The sequence below is a fragment of the Phocoena phocoena genome, chromosome 1, assembly GCF_963924675.1.
Source record: "Phocoena phocoena chromosome 1, mPhoPho1.1, whole genome shotgun sequence".
NCBI classification, from domain to species: Eukaryota; Metazoa; Chordata; class Mammalia; order Artiodactyla; family Phocoenidae; genus Phocoena; species Phocoena phocoena.
Window position 1 is genome coordinate 59,680,724 of NC_089219.1, and position 18,875 is coordinate 59,699,598.

General features: G+C 39.3%; 1 pseudogene; it reads right to left on the reverse strand.

Moving 5' to 3' along the window:
• Positions 1–5,166: 5,166 nt before the first annotated feature.
• LOC136129485 (ferritin light chain pseudogene) lies at positions 5,167–5,619 on the reverse strand (annotated as a pseudogene).
• Between the last annotated feature and the right edge of the window lie 13,256 nt (positions 5,620–18,875).

Below are 18,875 nucleotides of genomic sequence, written 5' to 3' on the forward strand. Positions count from 1 at the left end.
AAGAGTCTGATTTCATTCTCATTAGTCCTGGGCAGTATTTGTTTCTCCTCTGGCAGTTATCATTGTTGAGACAGGTTTAAATCATTTGTATTGCCTATCTTGTACATAAACCTTGTGAAAAGAAATCTGTTTAGTTTTTAAAAGTACTATTAAAAATGAAGAATCAAATCTTTTCTGGGTTGTTTTACTTGGAAGAAGCTTCGACTTTTTAAAAACTGTAGCTCCTTTTACGATAGTCAAATGGCTGGGTTTGATTCTTGATTCTTGGAGTTCAAACATTAATGTCTTTTCCAAATATTCTACATAGGTTCATGTAAGAATATTTATTAAATCAATTGTCATAAGAAATTCTCCAGGATATTGCAGACACTTAACAGAAGGATAAGGGAAACAGATAGATGGATATAGATGGATGGATGGATAGATAGAGATAGATAGATAGAAGATAGATAGGTAGATATGGATAGATATATAGATAGACTCATATATATGTATATATATACATACATACATATTTATATACTTATATATATGGCTTCTGATGTTCTTGCTATATTTGCAGCCTGAGGAATCATTTTCTTCATGGTGGACCCTTTGAAGGCTTAATCGAAACAGTTGGTGATGTGCCTGTGCTTGTTTCTGTGCCCATTTGCTCAGCCCACGGAAACATGTCTATACAATTAGTCCAGTCTATCAGAAGATATCATGATATCACATACCAGCTGTTCAGAAGAGATGTGATATAGCATAGAAACTTACAGTCAGGTCTTGAAGGTAAACAGACGGTTTCAGATCCAAGCTTGGTCACTTACTGGCTACAAGACCCTAAACAAATTGCCTATCATCTCTAAATGTTGAGTTTCCTTATCTGTTATGTGGTCACTCTAATAACATCTAGTTTATAAGTTTATTGTAAGAAATTAATAAAGTAATACAAAGCACAATGGCATAGGGTAAGGCCCTGTTATTGCTAGTGTAAGATGATAGAACAATAATGGGGGTAAGGGAATATGAGTTAGTAGAACACAGATTTGTGGAATCTTAAGGCAGAAAAGGACCTTTTCAGATCTTCCAAGTTTTCTATTTCGTGGACTGGGAATCAGAGGCCCAAAGAGGTTAACCTAGGGTCACCAAGCAAGGTGGATTGTAGAATTAAGAGTTACACACTGGTCTAGAGTCAGAGATAAGATACTTTTCAACTGGTCTGTTCTTTTATTTTTCCCTCTCATAACAAGAAGGATATGTTTGTGATCATTATAGTCAGATTACCTGAGTGACTTTTGCAGTAACTTCAATCCAGGGAATTACCTGAAGCTCCACCACTTATATGTGGCTTTCTCAAGAAGTGGGAACTTCTGTATCATCAGGATAAAAGGGAGCACAGCGCTTAAAGAACAGACTCTATCCCTGACTCTATTAACTCTATGTGTATGCTTTCAAAAGGAAATTCTCTTGGGCAGATAAAGAAGTTGGCACGCTGAAAGGTAATACAAAATTTCCAGTCGTCAGGACTTGAGCAGGCTCGCCTGCGATGCAGCCTACGCCATCCAGAGCTTTTCTCCAGCCTCCCGGCTCCTGTGCATTACTCATGGCTCTGAACAACAGAGCAGGGCAGTGCTTATTGTTCAGGGTATGAATTCATCATATGAGGGGCTGTTCTGAATGGAAACTGACCACCTTCTATCCTCCCATATCTCTCCCCCTCAAGATGCCTCACAGACTGAGGAGATTGGGAAGCAGTAGAGGGAGGGGCGGTTAGCACTGCCCTGTGTGGACCCCTGAGGCTTCTTGCTGGACCAGGATACTGAGTTCCCTTTTCTGAGCATCTGCACCTTATAAATAGATCCTTTAAAAAGTATGTGTGTAGCTTCCCAGGTGATTCTCTCTTGAAAACCTGGAGAGAGGTGGAGGCGTGAAGAATTCATCCCATTTTGAGATAGCAGCTCAGAAATGCAATAGAGATCAGCTGTTTAGTTCCTGGACATGTCCTCCCATGATCTCTAATGAGGAAATGTTTGTTTAATCTCTTTTAGATTGCTGGGCCAGGCTGTTTTCAGCGGGAAGCTCAAACAAAGAAAATAATTTTATAATAAGGTAAAAATTAAGTGCATATAATTAAGTTCTATAAAGTTAGCACCCGTAATTTATTTGTTACTTCTTAATTAAAAGTCTTTAACGTTTTATATATGCTTGTTGGATGAAATGGCAGAAGGCTATTTTACTAACTATGATTCAAATAGCTGGGGGATGATTTTAGCCTTCTGGGCCCCAAGTTTCCAATCTGGGTTCTTGGAGTTCTGAGGAAAACAACCAAAACAGGTTTTTGCCTCTGATGTTCCTGGAATTACACTACTTGGTCTTAATACTTACCTTGAGGAATATTAATGAATATAAATTGCAAAGGCCAAATGATGCTACTTAATGTTAATCATAATATTCTAATTAAATTGAAATATGAAGGGGCACAAAATATTTGAATTTGAGCCCTGATCCCCTACCCACATTGGCTAGCATTATGTGAAACAGGTTAGCTGTGAACGGCCCTACATGGATTTCTTGGTTTTGTTTTTTTTCCCTTTGTTCCTCAGTTCCCCTAATTACTTAGAATATCTGAACTAAGGCATCTTCGTTTGAGACCAGTTACAGCCTTTGTGAATAAGATTGTAGTCTGGAAAAGATGTATTTTCCTACTAATGTAAAATAAAAGAAAATTCTGGTAACTTGGTATCTTTAAATCTCAAGCCTGGATATTCTTGTTGGTGCTGTGGATCACGGAGTAGCTAGGGAGACAAAGCACTCCCACTTCTCTGGATAATCATCAGCACCCTCTTCTCCGTTTTGTTATATACGTTGCCATGGTGTTGGAAGGTTGTGGCCTAGATAAAGCATTGGAATATTGGGGCTCTTAGAAAAGCTTTGAGAAATATCCTCTCTCTCCATCAGGCTTAGATTAGCCAGGGTCCTCGTCTAATTTCCATGATCTGATGTATGCAATATCAATGGTATCAATACAAATTTCTAAAACCTCCTAAATGATTTCAGCTCTCTTTTACATTTCTGAACATCCCTGAAGTGCCTTGATTACTGTCTTTCTTTTTACCTCTCTTTTCTCTCTTTACCTCTCCCTTTCTCCCTCTTACCTTTTCCTCTTTTACACATGTTTATTGAGTGCCACATATAGTACTATACTATAGGAGAATGGTTCCTGGTAACACAACCGTGAAACACATGTATTATTTTTCTTTTCTTACACATATTGCATCTGAATGTCAGGGAGTTTGAGTGCCATGATCAAAGTCACACTGCCAGGACGTTTGGCAGAGCCAGGTTTCAAGCCAAGTTCTATGACTTCACAACACCTGCACTTTTCATTCTCCCTGCCTACCTTGTGAGCCTAAGGTGGTCTATCACTACAGCGGCTCCTTAAGCTTTACCAGTAGTTGACTTGTCACTAATCTGTAGATCCCAGGATCTTCTTACTGGCGAGAAAATTGATAGTAAAACCTAAAGAAAACAAGTATCTGCAGTAGTTGAGGGGATCCTATAAGAATCAGAAAATTCCAATGATCTAAAATTTTTCTACATATATGTAAGAATTATTTAATGTAATATATATGTATATGTGTATATACATACGTATATATGTGTATATATATATAATATTGTGTGTGTATATGTATACTTGTGTGTGTATACACACACACACACATATATATATATATATATATATATATATATATATATATATATATATATATACCATTCATTCAATAAAGATTTTTAGTACTGAAGCATCTTGGTCACACCCTATCACATAATCTTGAGTCTTGAAGGAAACCAAGTCCATCTAAGTTTTGAAGATGGTAATTCAGATAGCTCAGTCACATAGTTATATTATAAAATATTTTTAAAGCAATAAAATAGTTTTCCCTAACCTTTTCAAAGACATTTGGCAAGAGCAATGATGACTGGCAGACCATATTCTCTTTGGTATATGGGACAAGAAAAAAAAAAAAAAACATAGTTTCACATTATGTGTAACTGCAGTCTTCATCTTGAAGGAGGAGAGGGTAGGACCAGCATAGGTTGATGTTTCATTAGGAGCCTAGGTTTTTGTTATGCATATTCATACATGATCTTGTTCAATGTTGACATTCTACAAATGAGGAAACAAAGGAAAAAACAGATACTCTTAGGTGAATAATTGACAAATTTTTGAAAACTCAGCAAATTTTCATCCTGATCTCTATCTAGGTCTATATCACTATTCTTCTGTATTCCCCACATGCAGAATAAACTACTGTTTCCACTTTTCTTCTTATCCAAAAACTGAGCTCAAGTATCACTTCCTCCAGGAAGCCTTCCAAGACTAGCCCAGATCATACTGATCTATCTTTCTCTCTTTAGAATTCCTATAGGACTACTTCTCAGAATTATAAATGTAGTTCATCTAATACTGCCTTAAGTTGGTCTCTTTCATTAGGATATGCCTTACCTCACTATGTAGCTTGACTTTTCTGAGTTCCCTGAGAAGCAGACCTATACCTCCTTCTTTTTTTGTTCCCTATTACAGCTAAAGACAGCTGGTTACGTACATACTTATCAAATGTCTTTGAACACAGCTTAGTCATGTTCCCAGAATAACCAAGAAGGACTGGACATTGGCAAAAATTCAGATTCTTGTTGCTGTGACCCTTCTTTGTAACTTACTAGGGTAGAAAGGGAGCCCAGGAATCTGAAGTTTAAGCATTTTTCCTGAATGATCCTATGCAAATGGTTTGGGGATCATACTTCAGTATTCATTGCTGGAAGGCAGTGGTTACCAAGGTGGACAAGACTGGAATAACCTGGGATGCATGAAAATAATATAAATTTGCAACTCTCAACCCAAACCAATGGAATCAGAAGTTTTTGGAATGGGCAGGGGAAGGGACCTAAGAATCTGTATTTTTTGAAATTTCTGCAGGTGATTTTGAAATGACCAGTCTTCCTATTTTTTTTTTTTTTTCCTGCTGCAAAAAGCTTTACTGTTTCCATTCGGTCCATGGTTTGGGATAGAGCTGGTTAAAAAGTTGCTTAGTGGCAGCTGGAAGAGGCTCGGGGAGAAGCCCTGACACCAGGGGGATGCAGAGGGGCTCCTTAAAGGCCGCTGGGCTCTGGGGGCTCCTAGCTGTGCTTGGGATTGAGTCTTTCTAAGAGATACTCACAAACCCAGACTGGGGTCTGGCTAGCCTGTGGGGGTTAGTCAGGTGACTGTTCATCTTCTGGACGAGTTTCACCCACTCATCTAGGAAGCAGATCTCCAGGAAGTCACAGAGATCGGGGTCTGTGCAGGCAGAACCCAGGGCATGCAGATCCAGAACAGCCTGGTTGAGGTTCTCCTTCAGGACTATGGTCATTTCTATAGCATCTAGGGTTTTACCCCAATCATCTTGGGACACTTCCTGGAAGAGGGCACATCTTCAAGAGATGCTCAATTCCCTTCAGAGCCACATGCTTGTGGTCAAAGTAGAAGCCCTGAGAGAGGTAGGTGCAGGAGGCCTGCAGAAGCAGGTGGGCCAAGTGGTTGATGGCAGCCTCTACCTTGGTGGAATAATTCTGATGAATCTGGGAGCTCATGGTTGGTCTATAATAAGGAACTAACCACAAAAAATGGTGTTGGCTGGCTCCGGAGGTTGGAGGGTACTCAGAGACCAGAAGAAGTGGTGTCCCCCAGTATGTTCCTTCCAAACACCAAACCCCACTAAAGCAAGAGGCAGATCCGCAGGACCCCCGGGTGCACTCTGAATATCCAGTCCTATTACCACTATTTGGGAAGTTCTTTTAACTACTCTCCCATCCAGTTTCATTAGCATCAGACTCTTGGTTCTACATCCGCAATCTCCACACCTTCTCCAGGCCTCTGGCTATATTCCATCACTCTTCTCTCTGGTAAGAAAATGCCTAAAGCAAGACTGCCATTTTGAAAAAAGTCTCCCCTAGGAGACAAGCACATTTCAAGTACCATTCTGAGCTAAACTCTTGATTTTAGCAATAAATCTCTTCTAAAATTATGAAGAAACATGGCTTAATGAAGCTATTGAAAATTCCATAAATTTATCCTACATGACTAAGATGTTGCAGCTTTTTGTATCCAGTTTAACCCACATGGAAAATGTTAAATCACCATATTAACAGCACAATCCAGCAGTTAAATAGCATGACAGTTACCATGGAAATGTGCCAAACACAGGTGGGTTGGCAGTGTGTGTAGGGGGTATTGGAGGGAGGAATGTATTGTAGGTTACTTGAGAACTGCTATGCCCCATTTTTGTATTTAAATTATTCATACTCTCAACCAATTTAAAGAGATGCAGCTGAGCTTTTAAAAGTAAGACCTCCTCTCTCTCTACCTGTTTACTCCTTTGGTGGAAACATGGTTATTTCTCCTTTCAGCTAGAATCATTGATTTTTCATACATAGTTTTCTGAATGTAATAATATTAATACTAATACTGACAACCATCAAAAATATAAAATCTGGGACTTTGCTGGTGGCGCAGTGGTTAAGAATCCGCCTGCCAGTGCAGGGGACACAGGTTCGAGCCCTGGTCCGGGAAGATCCCACATGCTGCGGAGCAACTAAGCCCATGCGCCACAACTACTGAGCCTGTGTTCTACAGCCTGCGAGCCACAAGTACGGAGCCCGAGTGCCACAACTACTGAAGCCTGCGTGCCTAGCGCCCGTGCTCTGCAACAAGAGAAGCCACCACAATGAGAAGCCGGGGAACTGCAACGAAGAATAGCCCGTGCACAGCAACAAAGACCCAAGGCAGCCAAAAATAAAAATAAATAAATAAATAAAATTTTGTTAAAAAATGTAAACTCTAAATACATTCCATATCCTGCAAGGCCCTAGATGGATGGAGCCCTGCCTAACTCTCTGATGTCATTTTGTACCAACACTTCCCTGTTTACCTTGTTCTAGGCACACTGGCCCATCTGTCCGTCAAATATGGCAAGTCAATTTCTCCATATAGGGGGGTGTTCCACGCTGAATCGTACTACCCTGCAAATTCATGTGTTGAAGTGCTAATCCCCTGTGCCTAAGAATGTGACTGTATTTGGAGATAGGGCCTTTAAAGAGCTAATTAAGTTAAAATGAGGTCATTAGGGTGGGCCCTTATACAATATGATTCATGTCTCTATAAAAGAAGGAGATTAAGACACAGAACACAGACACAAAAAGGGAAGATCATGTGAAGATACATGCTATGCACAAGCCAAGGAGAGAGGTGTAAGAAGACAACCCTGACAATACCTTGATCTTGGACTTTTGGCCTCCAGAATAGTGAGAAAACACATTGTGGTTGTTTAAGCCACCCAGTCTCTGGTACTTTGTTATGTCAGCCCTAGTCAGCTAATACATGGGTGTTTGTACTTATTTCTTTTTGTGCATGAAATGTTCTGACCCCAGAGTTTCAAAGGGCTAGACGTTTCTTTGACATTCAAGTCTCATCTCAGATGGTCATCTCCTCAGAAATACCATGATTATCCTAAATTTTGCCCTTTCCCCAGTCATTTACTGAAGTGGAAACTGGAGAGGAGAATGGAGCTAAACTGTCAATCAGGACAATGTGATCCCTTGCAACACTGTTTAGTTCAAATAATCCAGTCCTAAGTCAATTAACCCATGCCACTGTTGTAGCCACAGGAATTTGTTCACTGGCAATCCAATCAGTCACAGCATGGGACTTTTGTCATAATTATGGGATGTGACCACCAGGGAAGCCTGCCTTGGTACTCCTGGTACCCTTTTTGTGACCATAAGTACCACCTGAAGATGACACAGACATACGAAAGTTAACAGGCAGAGAGAGACATACATACAAAGCCAGGTCTTGAATAACCATGCTTGAATCCTACTCTATCATCAGACCTTGTTACCAATAAAGCCCTTTTACTATTTAAGCCAGCTTTATTTGGGTTTCCTGTTCCTTGCAATGGAAAGCATACTGACAGACGCAATTACTATCTCATTATTGTATTTTAGCTTCCCATTTTCTATGGAAATGTCCTGTACAAATATTGGAAATTGCCCTGTACAACTATTTCCTTGTTAGTTTTCTGCTCTTTCTGACAGCAGATACCCTTTCTTGTTCTCCGCATTTTCAACATGTGGAACAGCCTGGTACCTAACTAATGTACACTGAATATATGTGTAATAAATAGTATTATATTAAGTATGCCAGATACTATGCTAGGTGCTTTGTGTGTATTATGAGTTTCCTCCCTTACCCACTAGAATGTGAGCTTTATGAAAATGGAGACGTGCTTTGTCCATTGCTGTATTCTCTGGACCTAAAACAGTATCTGATATAGAGGAGGCACTACTGAATACTTGCTTTTGTTTTGTTTTGTTTTTTTAATTGGAGTATAGTTGCTTTACAATGTTGTGTTAATTTCTGCTGTACAGCAAAGTGAAGCAGCTATACATATACATATATCCCCTCCTTTTTGGATTTCCTTCCCATTTAGGTCACCACAGAGCATTGAGTAGAGTTCCCTGTGCTACATAGTAGGTTCTCATTAGTTATCTATTTCAGCGCCCCCCAACCTTTTTGGCATCAGGGACCAGTGGAAGACACTGGTCTTCTTTGCGGAAGACAGTTTTTTCACAGACAGGGGAATGGGGCTGGTCCAGGTGGTAATGCGAGCGATGGGGAGTGGCAGATGAAGCTTCGCTTGCTCGCCCACTGCTTACCCTCTGCTGTGCCTCCTGGTTGCTAACAGGCCACAGACCACTACTGGTCTGTGGCCTGGAGCTAGGGGACCCCTGATCTATTTTATACATAGTAGCGTATGTATATCAGTCCCAATCTCCCAATTCATCCCACACCCACTTCCCCCCACTTGGTGTTCATACGTTTGTTCTCTATGTCTGTGTCTCTGTTTTTCCTTTGCAAATAGGTTTATCTGTACCATTTTTCTATTAATGGATTCCACATATATGCATTAATATACAATATTTGTTTTTCTCTTTTTGACTTACTTCACTCTGTATGACAGTCTCTAGGTCCATCTACCTCACTACAAATAACTCAATTTTGTTTCTTTTTATGGCTGCGTAATATTCCATTGTATATATGTGCCACATCTTTTTTATCCATTCATCTGTCAATGGACACTTAGGTTGCTTCCATGTTCTGGCTATTGTAAATGGTGCTGCAATGAACATTGGGGTGCATGTATCTTTTGGAATTATGGTTTTCTCCAGACATATGCCCAGGAGTGGGATTGCTGGGTCATATGATTGTTCTATTTTTAGTTTCTTAAGGGACCTCCATACTGTTCTCCATAGTGGTTGTATCAATTTACATTCCCACCAACAGTGCAAGAGGGTTCCCTTTTCTCCACACCCTCTACAGCATTTGTTGTTTGTAGATTTTCTGATGATGCCCATTCTAACTGGTGTGAGGTGATACCTCATTGTAGTTTTAATTTGCATTTCTCTAGTAATTAGTGATGTTGAGCAGCTTTTCATGTGCTTCTTGGCCATCTGTATGTCTTCTTTGGAGAAATGTCTATTTAGGTCTTCTGCCCATTTTTGGATTGGGTTGTTTGTTTTTTTGATATTGAGCTGCATGAGCTGCTTGTATATTTTGGAGATTAATCCTTTGTCAGTTGCTTTGTCTGCAAATATTTTCTCCCATTCTGAGGGTGTCTTTTTGTCTTGTGTATGGTTTCCTTTGCTGTGCAGAATATTTTAAGTTTAATTGGGTTCCTTTTGTTTATTTTTGCTTTTATTTTCATCCTCTAGGAGGTGGGTCAAAAAAGATCTTGCTGTGATTTATGTCATAGAGTGTACTGCCTATGTTTTCCTCTAAGAGTTTTATCAAGTCTGGAGTTACATTTAGGTCTTTAATCCATTTTGAGTTTATTTTTGTGTATGGTGTTAGGGAGTGTTCTAATTTCATTCTTTCACATGCAGCTGTCCAGTTTTCCCAGCTTATTGAAGAGACTGTCTTTTCTCTATTTTATATTCTCGCCTCCTTTGTCATAGATTAGGTGACCATAGGTGCATGGGTTCGTCTCTGGGCTTTCTATCCTGTTCCACTGATCTATCTTTCTGTTTTTGTGCCAGCAGCATACTGTCCTCATGACTGTAGCTTTGTAGTGTAGTCTGAAGTCAGGTAGCCTGATTCCTCCAGCTCCATTTTTCTTTCTCAAGATTGCTTTGGCTATTCGGGGTCTGTTGTGTTTCCATACAAATTATAAAATTGTTTGTTCCAATTCTGTGAAAAATGCCATTGGTAATTTGATAGGAATTACATTGAATCTGTAGATTGCTTTGGGCAATACAGTCATTTTCACAATATTGAGTCTTCTTTTTTTTTTTTTTTTTGTGGTACGCGGGCCTCTCACTGCTGTGGCCTCTCCCGTTGCGGAGCACAGGCTCCGGGCGCGCAGGCTCTGCGGCCATGGCTCACGGGCCCAGCCGCTCCACGGTATGTGAGATCCTCCCGGACCGGGGCACGAACTCATGTCCCCTGCATCGGCAGGCGGACTCTCAACCACTGCACCACCACGGAAGCCCCAATATTGAGTCTTCTAATCCAAGAACATGGTATATCTCTCTCTCAGTTTGTGTCGTCTTCTGATTTTTTCATCAGTAATCTTATAGTTTTCTGAGTACAGGTCTTTTGCCTCCTTAGGTAGGTTTACTCCTAGGTATTTTATTCTTTCTGTTGCATTGGTAAATGGGAGTGTTTCCTTAATTTCTCTTTCTGATTTTTCATTGTTAGTGTATAGGAATAAAAGAGATTTCTATGTATTAATTTTGTATCTTGCTACTCTACCAATTTCATTGATTAGCTCTAGTAGTTTTCTGATGGCATCTTTAGGATTTTCTATGTATAGTACCATGTCATCTGCAAACAGTGACAATTTTACTTCTTCTTTTCCAATTTGAATTCCTTTTATTTCTTTTTCTTCTCTGATTCCCATGGCTAGAACTTCCAAAACTATGTTGAATAATAGTGTTGAGAGTGGACATCCTTGTTTTGTTCCTGATCTTAGAGGAAATGTTTTCAGTTTTTCACCATTGAGAATGATGTTTGCTGTGGGTTTGTCATATATGGCCTTTATTATGTTGAGATAGGTTCCCTCTATGTCCACATTCTGGAGAGTTTTTATCATAAATAGGTGTTGAATTTTGTCAAAAGCTTTTTCTGCATCTATTGAGATGATCATATGGTTTTTATTCTTTAATTTGTTAATATGGTGTATCATATTGATTGATTTGCGTATATTGAAGAATTCTTGCAGCCCTGGGATAAATCCCACTTGCATGATCCTTTTAATGTGTTGTTGGATTCAGATTGCTAGTATTTTGTTGAGGATTTTTACACCTATGTTCATCAGTGATATTAGTCTGTAATTGTCTTTTTTTGTGATATCTTTGTCTGTTTTTGGTATCACGGTGATGGTGGCCTCATAGAATGAGTTTGAGAAGGTTCCTTCCTCTGCAATTTTTTTGAAGATTTTGAGAAGGATGGGTGTTAGCTGTTCTCTAAATGTTTGATAGAATTTTCCTGTGAATCCATCTGGTCCTGGACTTTTGTTTGTTGGAAGATCTTTAATCAGTTTCTATTTCATTGCATGTGATTGGTCTCTTCATATTTTCTATTTCTTCCTGGTTCAGTCTTGGAAGTTTGTACCTTTCTAAGAGTTTGTCCATTTCTTCCAGGTTTTCCATTTTATTGGCACATAGTTGCTTGTAGTAGTCTCTTATGATCCTTTGTATTTCTGCAGTGTCAGTTGTGATTTCTTGTTTTTCATTTCTAATTTTACTGATTTGAGTCCTCTGCCTTTTTTTCTTGATTAGTCTGGCTAAACATTTATCAATTTGGTTTATCTTCTCAAACAACCAGCTTTTAGTTTCGTTGATCTTTGCTATTGTTTTTTTATTTCTACTTCATTTATTTCTGCTCTGATTTTTATGATTTCTTTCCTTCAACTAGCTTTGGGTTTTATTTGTTCTTCTTTCTCTAGTTGCTTTAGGTGTAAAATTAAGTTGTTTATTTGAGGTTTCTCTTGTTTCTTGAGGTAGGATTGTATTGCTATAAACATCCTTCTTAGAACTGCTTTTACTGCAACCCATAGGTTTTGGGTTGTTGTGTTTTCATTGTCATTTGTTTCTAGGTATTTTTTAAATTTCCTTTTTGATTTCTTCAGTGATATCTTGGTTATTTAGTAGCATATTGTTTAGCCTCCATGTGTTTGTATTTTTTACAGTTTTTTTTTTCTTAATTGGTTTCTAATCTCATAGTGTTGTGGTCGGAAAAGATGCCTGATACAATTTCAATTTTCTTAAATTTGCCGAGGCTTGATTTGTGACCCAAGATCTGATCTATCCTGGAGAATGTTCCACGTGCATCTGAGAAGAAAGTGTATTCTTCTGCTTTCAGATGGAATTCCTATAAATATCAATTAAGTCTATCTGGTCTAGTGTGTCATTTAAAGCTTGCATTTTCTTATTAATTTTTTTGTCTGGATGTTCTGTCCAGTGGTGTAAGTGGAGTGTTACAGTCCCCCACTATACTGTGTTACATTCAATTTCCCCTTTTATGGCTGTTAGCATTTGCCTTATATATTGAGGTGTTCCTATGTTGTGTGCATAAATGTTTACAATTGTTATATCTTCTTCTTGGATTGATCCCTTGATCATTATGTAGTGTCCTTCTTTGTCTCTTGTAACAGTCTTTATTTTCACGTCTATTTTGTCTGTGATGAGTATCGCTACTCCAGCTTTCTTTTGATTTCCATTTGCTTGGAATATCTTTTTCCATCCCCTCACTTGCAGTCTGTATGTGTCCTTAGGTCTGAAGTGGGTCTCTTGTGTACAGCATATATACAGGTCTTGTTTCTGTATCCATTCAGCCAGTCTGTCTTTTGCTTGGAGCATTTAATCCATCTACATTTAAGGTAATTATCTATATGTATGTTCCTATTACCATTTTCTTAATAGTTTTGGGATTGTTTTTGTAGGTCTTTTGCTTCTGTTGTGTTTCCTGTCTACAGAATTTCCTTTAGCATTTGTTGTAAAGCTGGTTTGGTGGTGCTGAATTCTCTTAACTTTTGCTTATCTGTAAAGGTTTTAATTTCTTCATCGTATCTGAATGAGATCCTTGCTGGGTAGAATAATCTTGGTTGTAATTTTTTCCCTTTCATCACTTTATATATATCCTGCCACTCCCTTCTGGCCTGAAAAGTTTCTGCTGAAAAATCAGGCGATAACCTTATGGTGATTCCCTTGTATGTTATTTGTTGCTTTTCCCTTGCCCCTTTTTAATACTTTTTCTTTGAATTTAATTTTTGTTAGTTTGATTAATATGTGTCTCGGTGTGTTTCTCCTTGGGTTTATCCTGTATGGTACTCCTTGCATTTCCTGGATTTGGGTGGCTGTTTCCTTTCCCATGTTAAGGAAGCTTCCTTCCTTGACTACCATCTCTTCAATATTTTTTCAGACTCTTTCTCTTTCTCTTCTTGTTCTGGGGCCCCTATAATTCCAATGTTGGTTCATTTAATGTTTACCCAGAGGTCTCTGAGACTGCCCTCATTTCTTTTCATTCTTTTTTCTTTATTTGCCTCTCAGCAGTTACTTCCACCATTCTGTCTTCCAGGTCACTTATTCATTCATCTGCCTCAATTTTTCTGCTATTGATTCCTTCTAGTGTGTTTTTCATTTAGGTTATTGTGTTGTTCATCACTGTTTGTTTGTTCTTTAGTTCTTCTAGGTCCTTGTTAAACGTTTCTTATATTTTCTTGATCCGTGCCTCCATTCTATTTCTGAGATTTTGGATCTTCTTTACCATTGTTACTCTGAATTCTTTTTCACGTAGATTGCCTATTTCCTCTTCATTTATGTGGTCTTGTAGGTTTTTACCTTGCTCCTTTGTCTGTAACATATTTCTCTGTCATCTCATTTTTGTTGATGTGAGGGGCTGTGTTCCTGTCTTGCTGGTTGTTTGGCCTGAGGTGTCCAGCACTGGAACTTGCAGGCAGTTGGGTGGAGCCGGATTGGTGCTAAGATGAGAACCTCTGGGAGAGTTCATACCAATTAATATTCCCTCAGGCCTGAAGTTCTCTGGTAGTCCAGTGGCTCGGATTTGGTGCTCCCACCACAGGGGCTTAGACCCATCCTCCAGCCTGGTTGCTCAGGGATATTTCTTGTCCCCTTAGGTGTCCAAGGTCCTCCACTAGTGTCATGTAATGTTGTGAGTGCTCTGTGAGAATTGTTCCAATGTGTTCTTGATGTACTTGTGAGGAGATATGAACTCCATGTCCTCCTATTCCACTGTCTTGACTCTGCTGCAATTGCATTCTTGTATACAGCAAAAAGTTAAAGTCAGTGTTCATATAATTGACCCTAGAGGCTTCCATGAGAGGCCCCACCCCTAAATGGGACCAATACATGATTTTGAATGAATGGATTTTACTGAATTCTTTTAACAATCCTGTGACACAAGTACCATCCTTATTCCCATTTCACAGATGAGTAGGGACCTCATTAAATATGAAAGCTGGAAAACAAGCTTGTCTTTTGGACTCCAAAGTTCACAACACTGTAATGCCTCATGACCAAAAAGCTTACAGATTAAAACAACAATAAAGTTGATATTGAATTTATTAAAGAAGGCTTTCCACCTGGACACAGTTGAATTAATTACTCACACCAGTTTGGTCAACTCCTTGTTGCCCATTTCTCAGTCTGCATCATAATCACTTGTGTAGATTATTAAAAATAACAATGCCTGGATCCATTTCAGAACTACTTAATCAGATTCCCAGGGTGAGTGGTAGGGAGATACAGAGCTCAGGTTAAGGTGGTTTTCAAAACACTACAGGTTATTCTGATGCACAATAAGGGCTGAGAATCACTGTTGAATTATGAAATAGTTTATTCTGCTAGTGAGACAACTGTGCTGAGAATTGTTAGGGAACGACTGAGAAAGAAGCTTTCTGAGGTCACCTCCATGTGCTTTTCACCTTTGAATTGTCAATGCCTAGTCCAATGTCAGGTCAATAGTAGCAATACTACTACTCTTAGTATTTCAAATAATGATAAATACCGACATAAACTTATTTCTCTGAACTAGGCTCTGTATTAAATTATACCTATTTTCTTGTTTAATCCCAAACAATCTAAAGAGGTATGTACCAAAATTATCTTCTGTATTTTTCAGATGAGAAAAGTGAGGGTCAGCCAGGCTGTTTTTTGCCCTGGGTCCAATATTAAATATGTGAAGTAGGTTTTCTTCTTATTCTAACTCTAATCTTAACATCCACAAAATATTCCTTCTCAAAGATAATCTGTTAATGCTTTGGGAAGGAAGCAACTGGCAATACGGAAAGAAAGAAGGAAGGGTGGAAGGATGCAAGGAAGAAAGAGGGGGACAAAGGGAGAGGAACAAAGGAATGGAAGAGGGAGGAAAGGGGGAATTCTGGTGCTATGAAAGTAGAAATACAAGTCAGCTCTGAAGTCATCTCAGACCTGCCTTTTCTTCAAAGGGTTAGGCTGTTTCTTGTCACCTGCCAGTGAAGTCTCAGAATTTTGTCACCTGTGGGGTTGCTGGCTTCCAGAACTTGCTGAAACACCACTTTCCCTTCTCTCCCCAAGGAGAAGTGCCAACATGGAAGGATTAAGTTCAAGTGCATTAATAGGGCATGGTCCTTGGGGACTAGAAATTTTGGCGTGTTGAGTGAAGAGATTAAAAAATTCAGTTTTCTACGGTGAGTCTCTTCTTGAGGTGGTTTCTATCCATGAATTCTTTCTTTCTCTTGCCTTCTCTGAGATCTGCATGGAAATATGATGAAATGTTACTTTTCTACCATATACTTAATTTAAAAAATGAACCCTAGGTTATTTGGTAAGGTTTGGGGGAAAGGGAGGAAAACTCAGCCAATTGCCCCAGGTTTTAGGGACAAAATCTGTTTTTGGATTTATCTTTTATTATCTCTTCTCACCACTGTAATGGTAATATTTAGAGGGCCAGTTAGGGTGTGGGCCTGGGGTAAGGTTCCAAGGAGGCCATGGTTTACTTTTGGTCTAGGACACTTGGATATGCCTACTATAAGTCAAAGTTGTCTCCATTTGCCTACTGGTACAGCTTGACCATGCTGGAATTCCCATACGGGATCAGGGACCAGTGTCCTGCAGGGTAAAAAAATGTGCACGTTTGCCTAGAGTGTCCCTTCTACATATTTTATTTTAGAATCTGTATCAGCAAAATATAGGTAGTCAAAAAATGCATGAGCTGGGTCCTTGTCAAATATCATCTTCTCATGACTAACTGAGCCACCTCCCACTCTTCTGAGAGCCTGCAGTGAAGAGAGTCCTATCTAATTTCAGGAGTGTCCAGCACCAGTGATTAACAAAGTCCCCAGTGGCTCAACAACAATTTCTTTTGTAAGGGAGACAGCAGCTTTCCAGGCAGACCTTTACCTGCTTGAATAAGCAAAGCTTTCCTAAGCCCCAAGTCTCTCATCCTGTGAAAAATGCTGCTTGCATTTTCCTTCAATGAGAAACCAGATCAGAAAAGTATGATGTATGAGAGCACAGCCTTCAGAATCAAACACAATCAGGTTTTATTCATGACAAAGTTATTTAACATGGCTATGGATAAAAGTTACCTAATACCTGTAAATCTCATTTCCTTATCTATATGGAGGAGGGAAGCACAACCAACATTAAAAACTTCAGACCCATTCTTGGGTTTCATATCTGATTCATAAATATGTAGCTAATGAATAATTTATTCATTAGAAAATTTTATGAAATCAGATATGAAACCCAAGAACTGGGTCTGAAGTTTTTAATGTTGTGTTGTGCTTCCTCCTCCATATCCTGCACCTTTGGTCTCAATGGGCTTCACATCTTGCACATTGAGCTCTCTAGGATGCAGACTCTGAGAGGCAGTTTAGTGCACCATAAGTTCAGATTGGAGGGTCCTTGAGACCAGTCTCTGTGAAAGGGAAGGAAGGGAGCAGGCTTGAGCAAAGGGAGAAGCCGGGCTGTGATGCAGCTTCAGCTGACCCCTCAGGAAGCTCTAGACTAGACTGGTGCCAGAGTTGTCACGCATTGGGCCAAAATGACCAGGCCTTTATATCTCTGCTTTAACAGTCACTGGATGTGCCTGCCTGTGGGAGGAGTTGATCTTGGGTGAGGTGGCTCTCTGCAGCTGAGGCAATCCTTGAAGAGACTGAGAGCTGGAGTGTGTCTGCCTGCAGCACTCCCTACAGCTTAGCAACAAGGACTTTTTGAAAAGGAATGGGGGTGGACCACCCCCATGTCCACCAAACCACATCCCTGCCATACTGGTGCATAATGATAGCTTTTGGTTTTCTATGTGCTAAGCAATGTTAGACATATATCCATATTTCTTACTGTCTGTCTCATTTTTTTAAAGCTTATTCTTTTTTAAAATTTTATTTTAATTTTAAATAAAATTTTAATTTTATTTTTTGACCACATCATGCAGCATGTGTGATCTTAGTTCGCCTACCAGAGATTGAACCCGCGACCCCTGCAGTGGAAGTGCGGAGTCTTAACCATTGGACCACCTGGGAAGTCCCTGTCTGCCTATTTATCTATCTATCTGTCTATCTATCTATCAATTGATCTATCTAAACTGAGGCACAAATTTAAATAAAATGCCCCAAATCAACCACCCACTGAGCAATAAGAGTGACTGTTGAAATCAGATAATCTAGCTGCAGTGCTCATACTCTTAAACACTGCTATCTAGTAACTAGATAGATAACTAAACACTAGATAATCTATCTAATAGTGACCTGGGTCTCCAAAGAGATCTACTGGTCTTGTCAGATACATTTGTACAGTGGTTCTGAAACTGCAGTCCCCAGATCAGCAACATCAGCATCACTGGAAATTTATTAGAAATGCAAATCCCCTGACTGTTCAGTCTTCCTCTCAGGTATACCCGAGTGGCCCATCCCTCTCCCATGGAACTTTGCCCCCTCCTGGCCATTGGCTCCCAGCTGTGAGTACCTACCCCTGCTAGGTTTCACATTTAGAATAGAGTTCTTCCTTGTATAATGTTGTCATCATCCCCTCTCAGCCTCAAGGATAGTATTTAATTGGTTTTCTAATTTACAGTCTGATGTTATTTCAAGACAACAGAGTTGGCAACCCAAACCAAGTATGCTGATTTTATTGGCAGGTCAGAGAGCCCACAATTCAAATCTCAGGCCCATGACTTACTAACAGCATGACCTTGACCAAGTTCCAATTCATCTGTAAATTGCAATGGTTTTATCTACAAAAATGGGAATAAAAATACCTGTCTCACAGGCTTGCTCTGCATAATTATTTAGATAACTGCCTAGGTGCTGACACATAGAGTATGCTCCATAAGAGACTTATCTAAAATTTATGTGTATGCCCTTTTCCCTCTCCTCTCTCAGCTACCTTTGAAAGACCAGCTACACTTAAAAATCAATACCACATATTGGTATCTTCATGCCAGGTAGAGCATCCTACCCATCCATCCTTCTTTCTTTCCCTAAGAAAAGAATTTATTGAAATATTTTACATTTTTTTCTAAACAACTCCCCTGCAGAGTGACAGAAATATATTAGGTACTCCAGTGAATTAGTTAAATCTGAACAATATATGTATATGTGTACATACACACTCTCACCACACACACACACACACACACACACACACATACATGCACATATACACACCTAAGCTGTTGTAACAAACTTTTACATTATCTTACTATTAGTCTGATATCAACCTTATGAGATAATATAGACTCCTTTATTTTAATGATGATAAAATATTATAAATAGCGGTTAACTATCTTG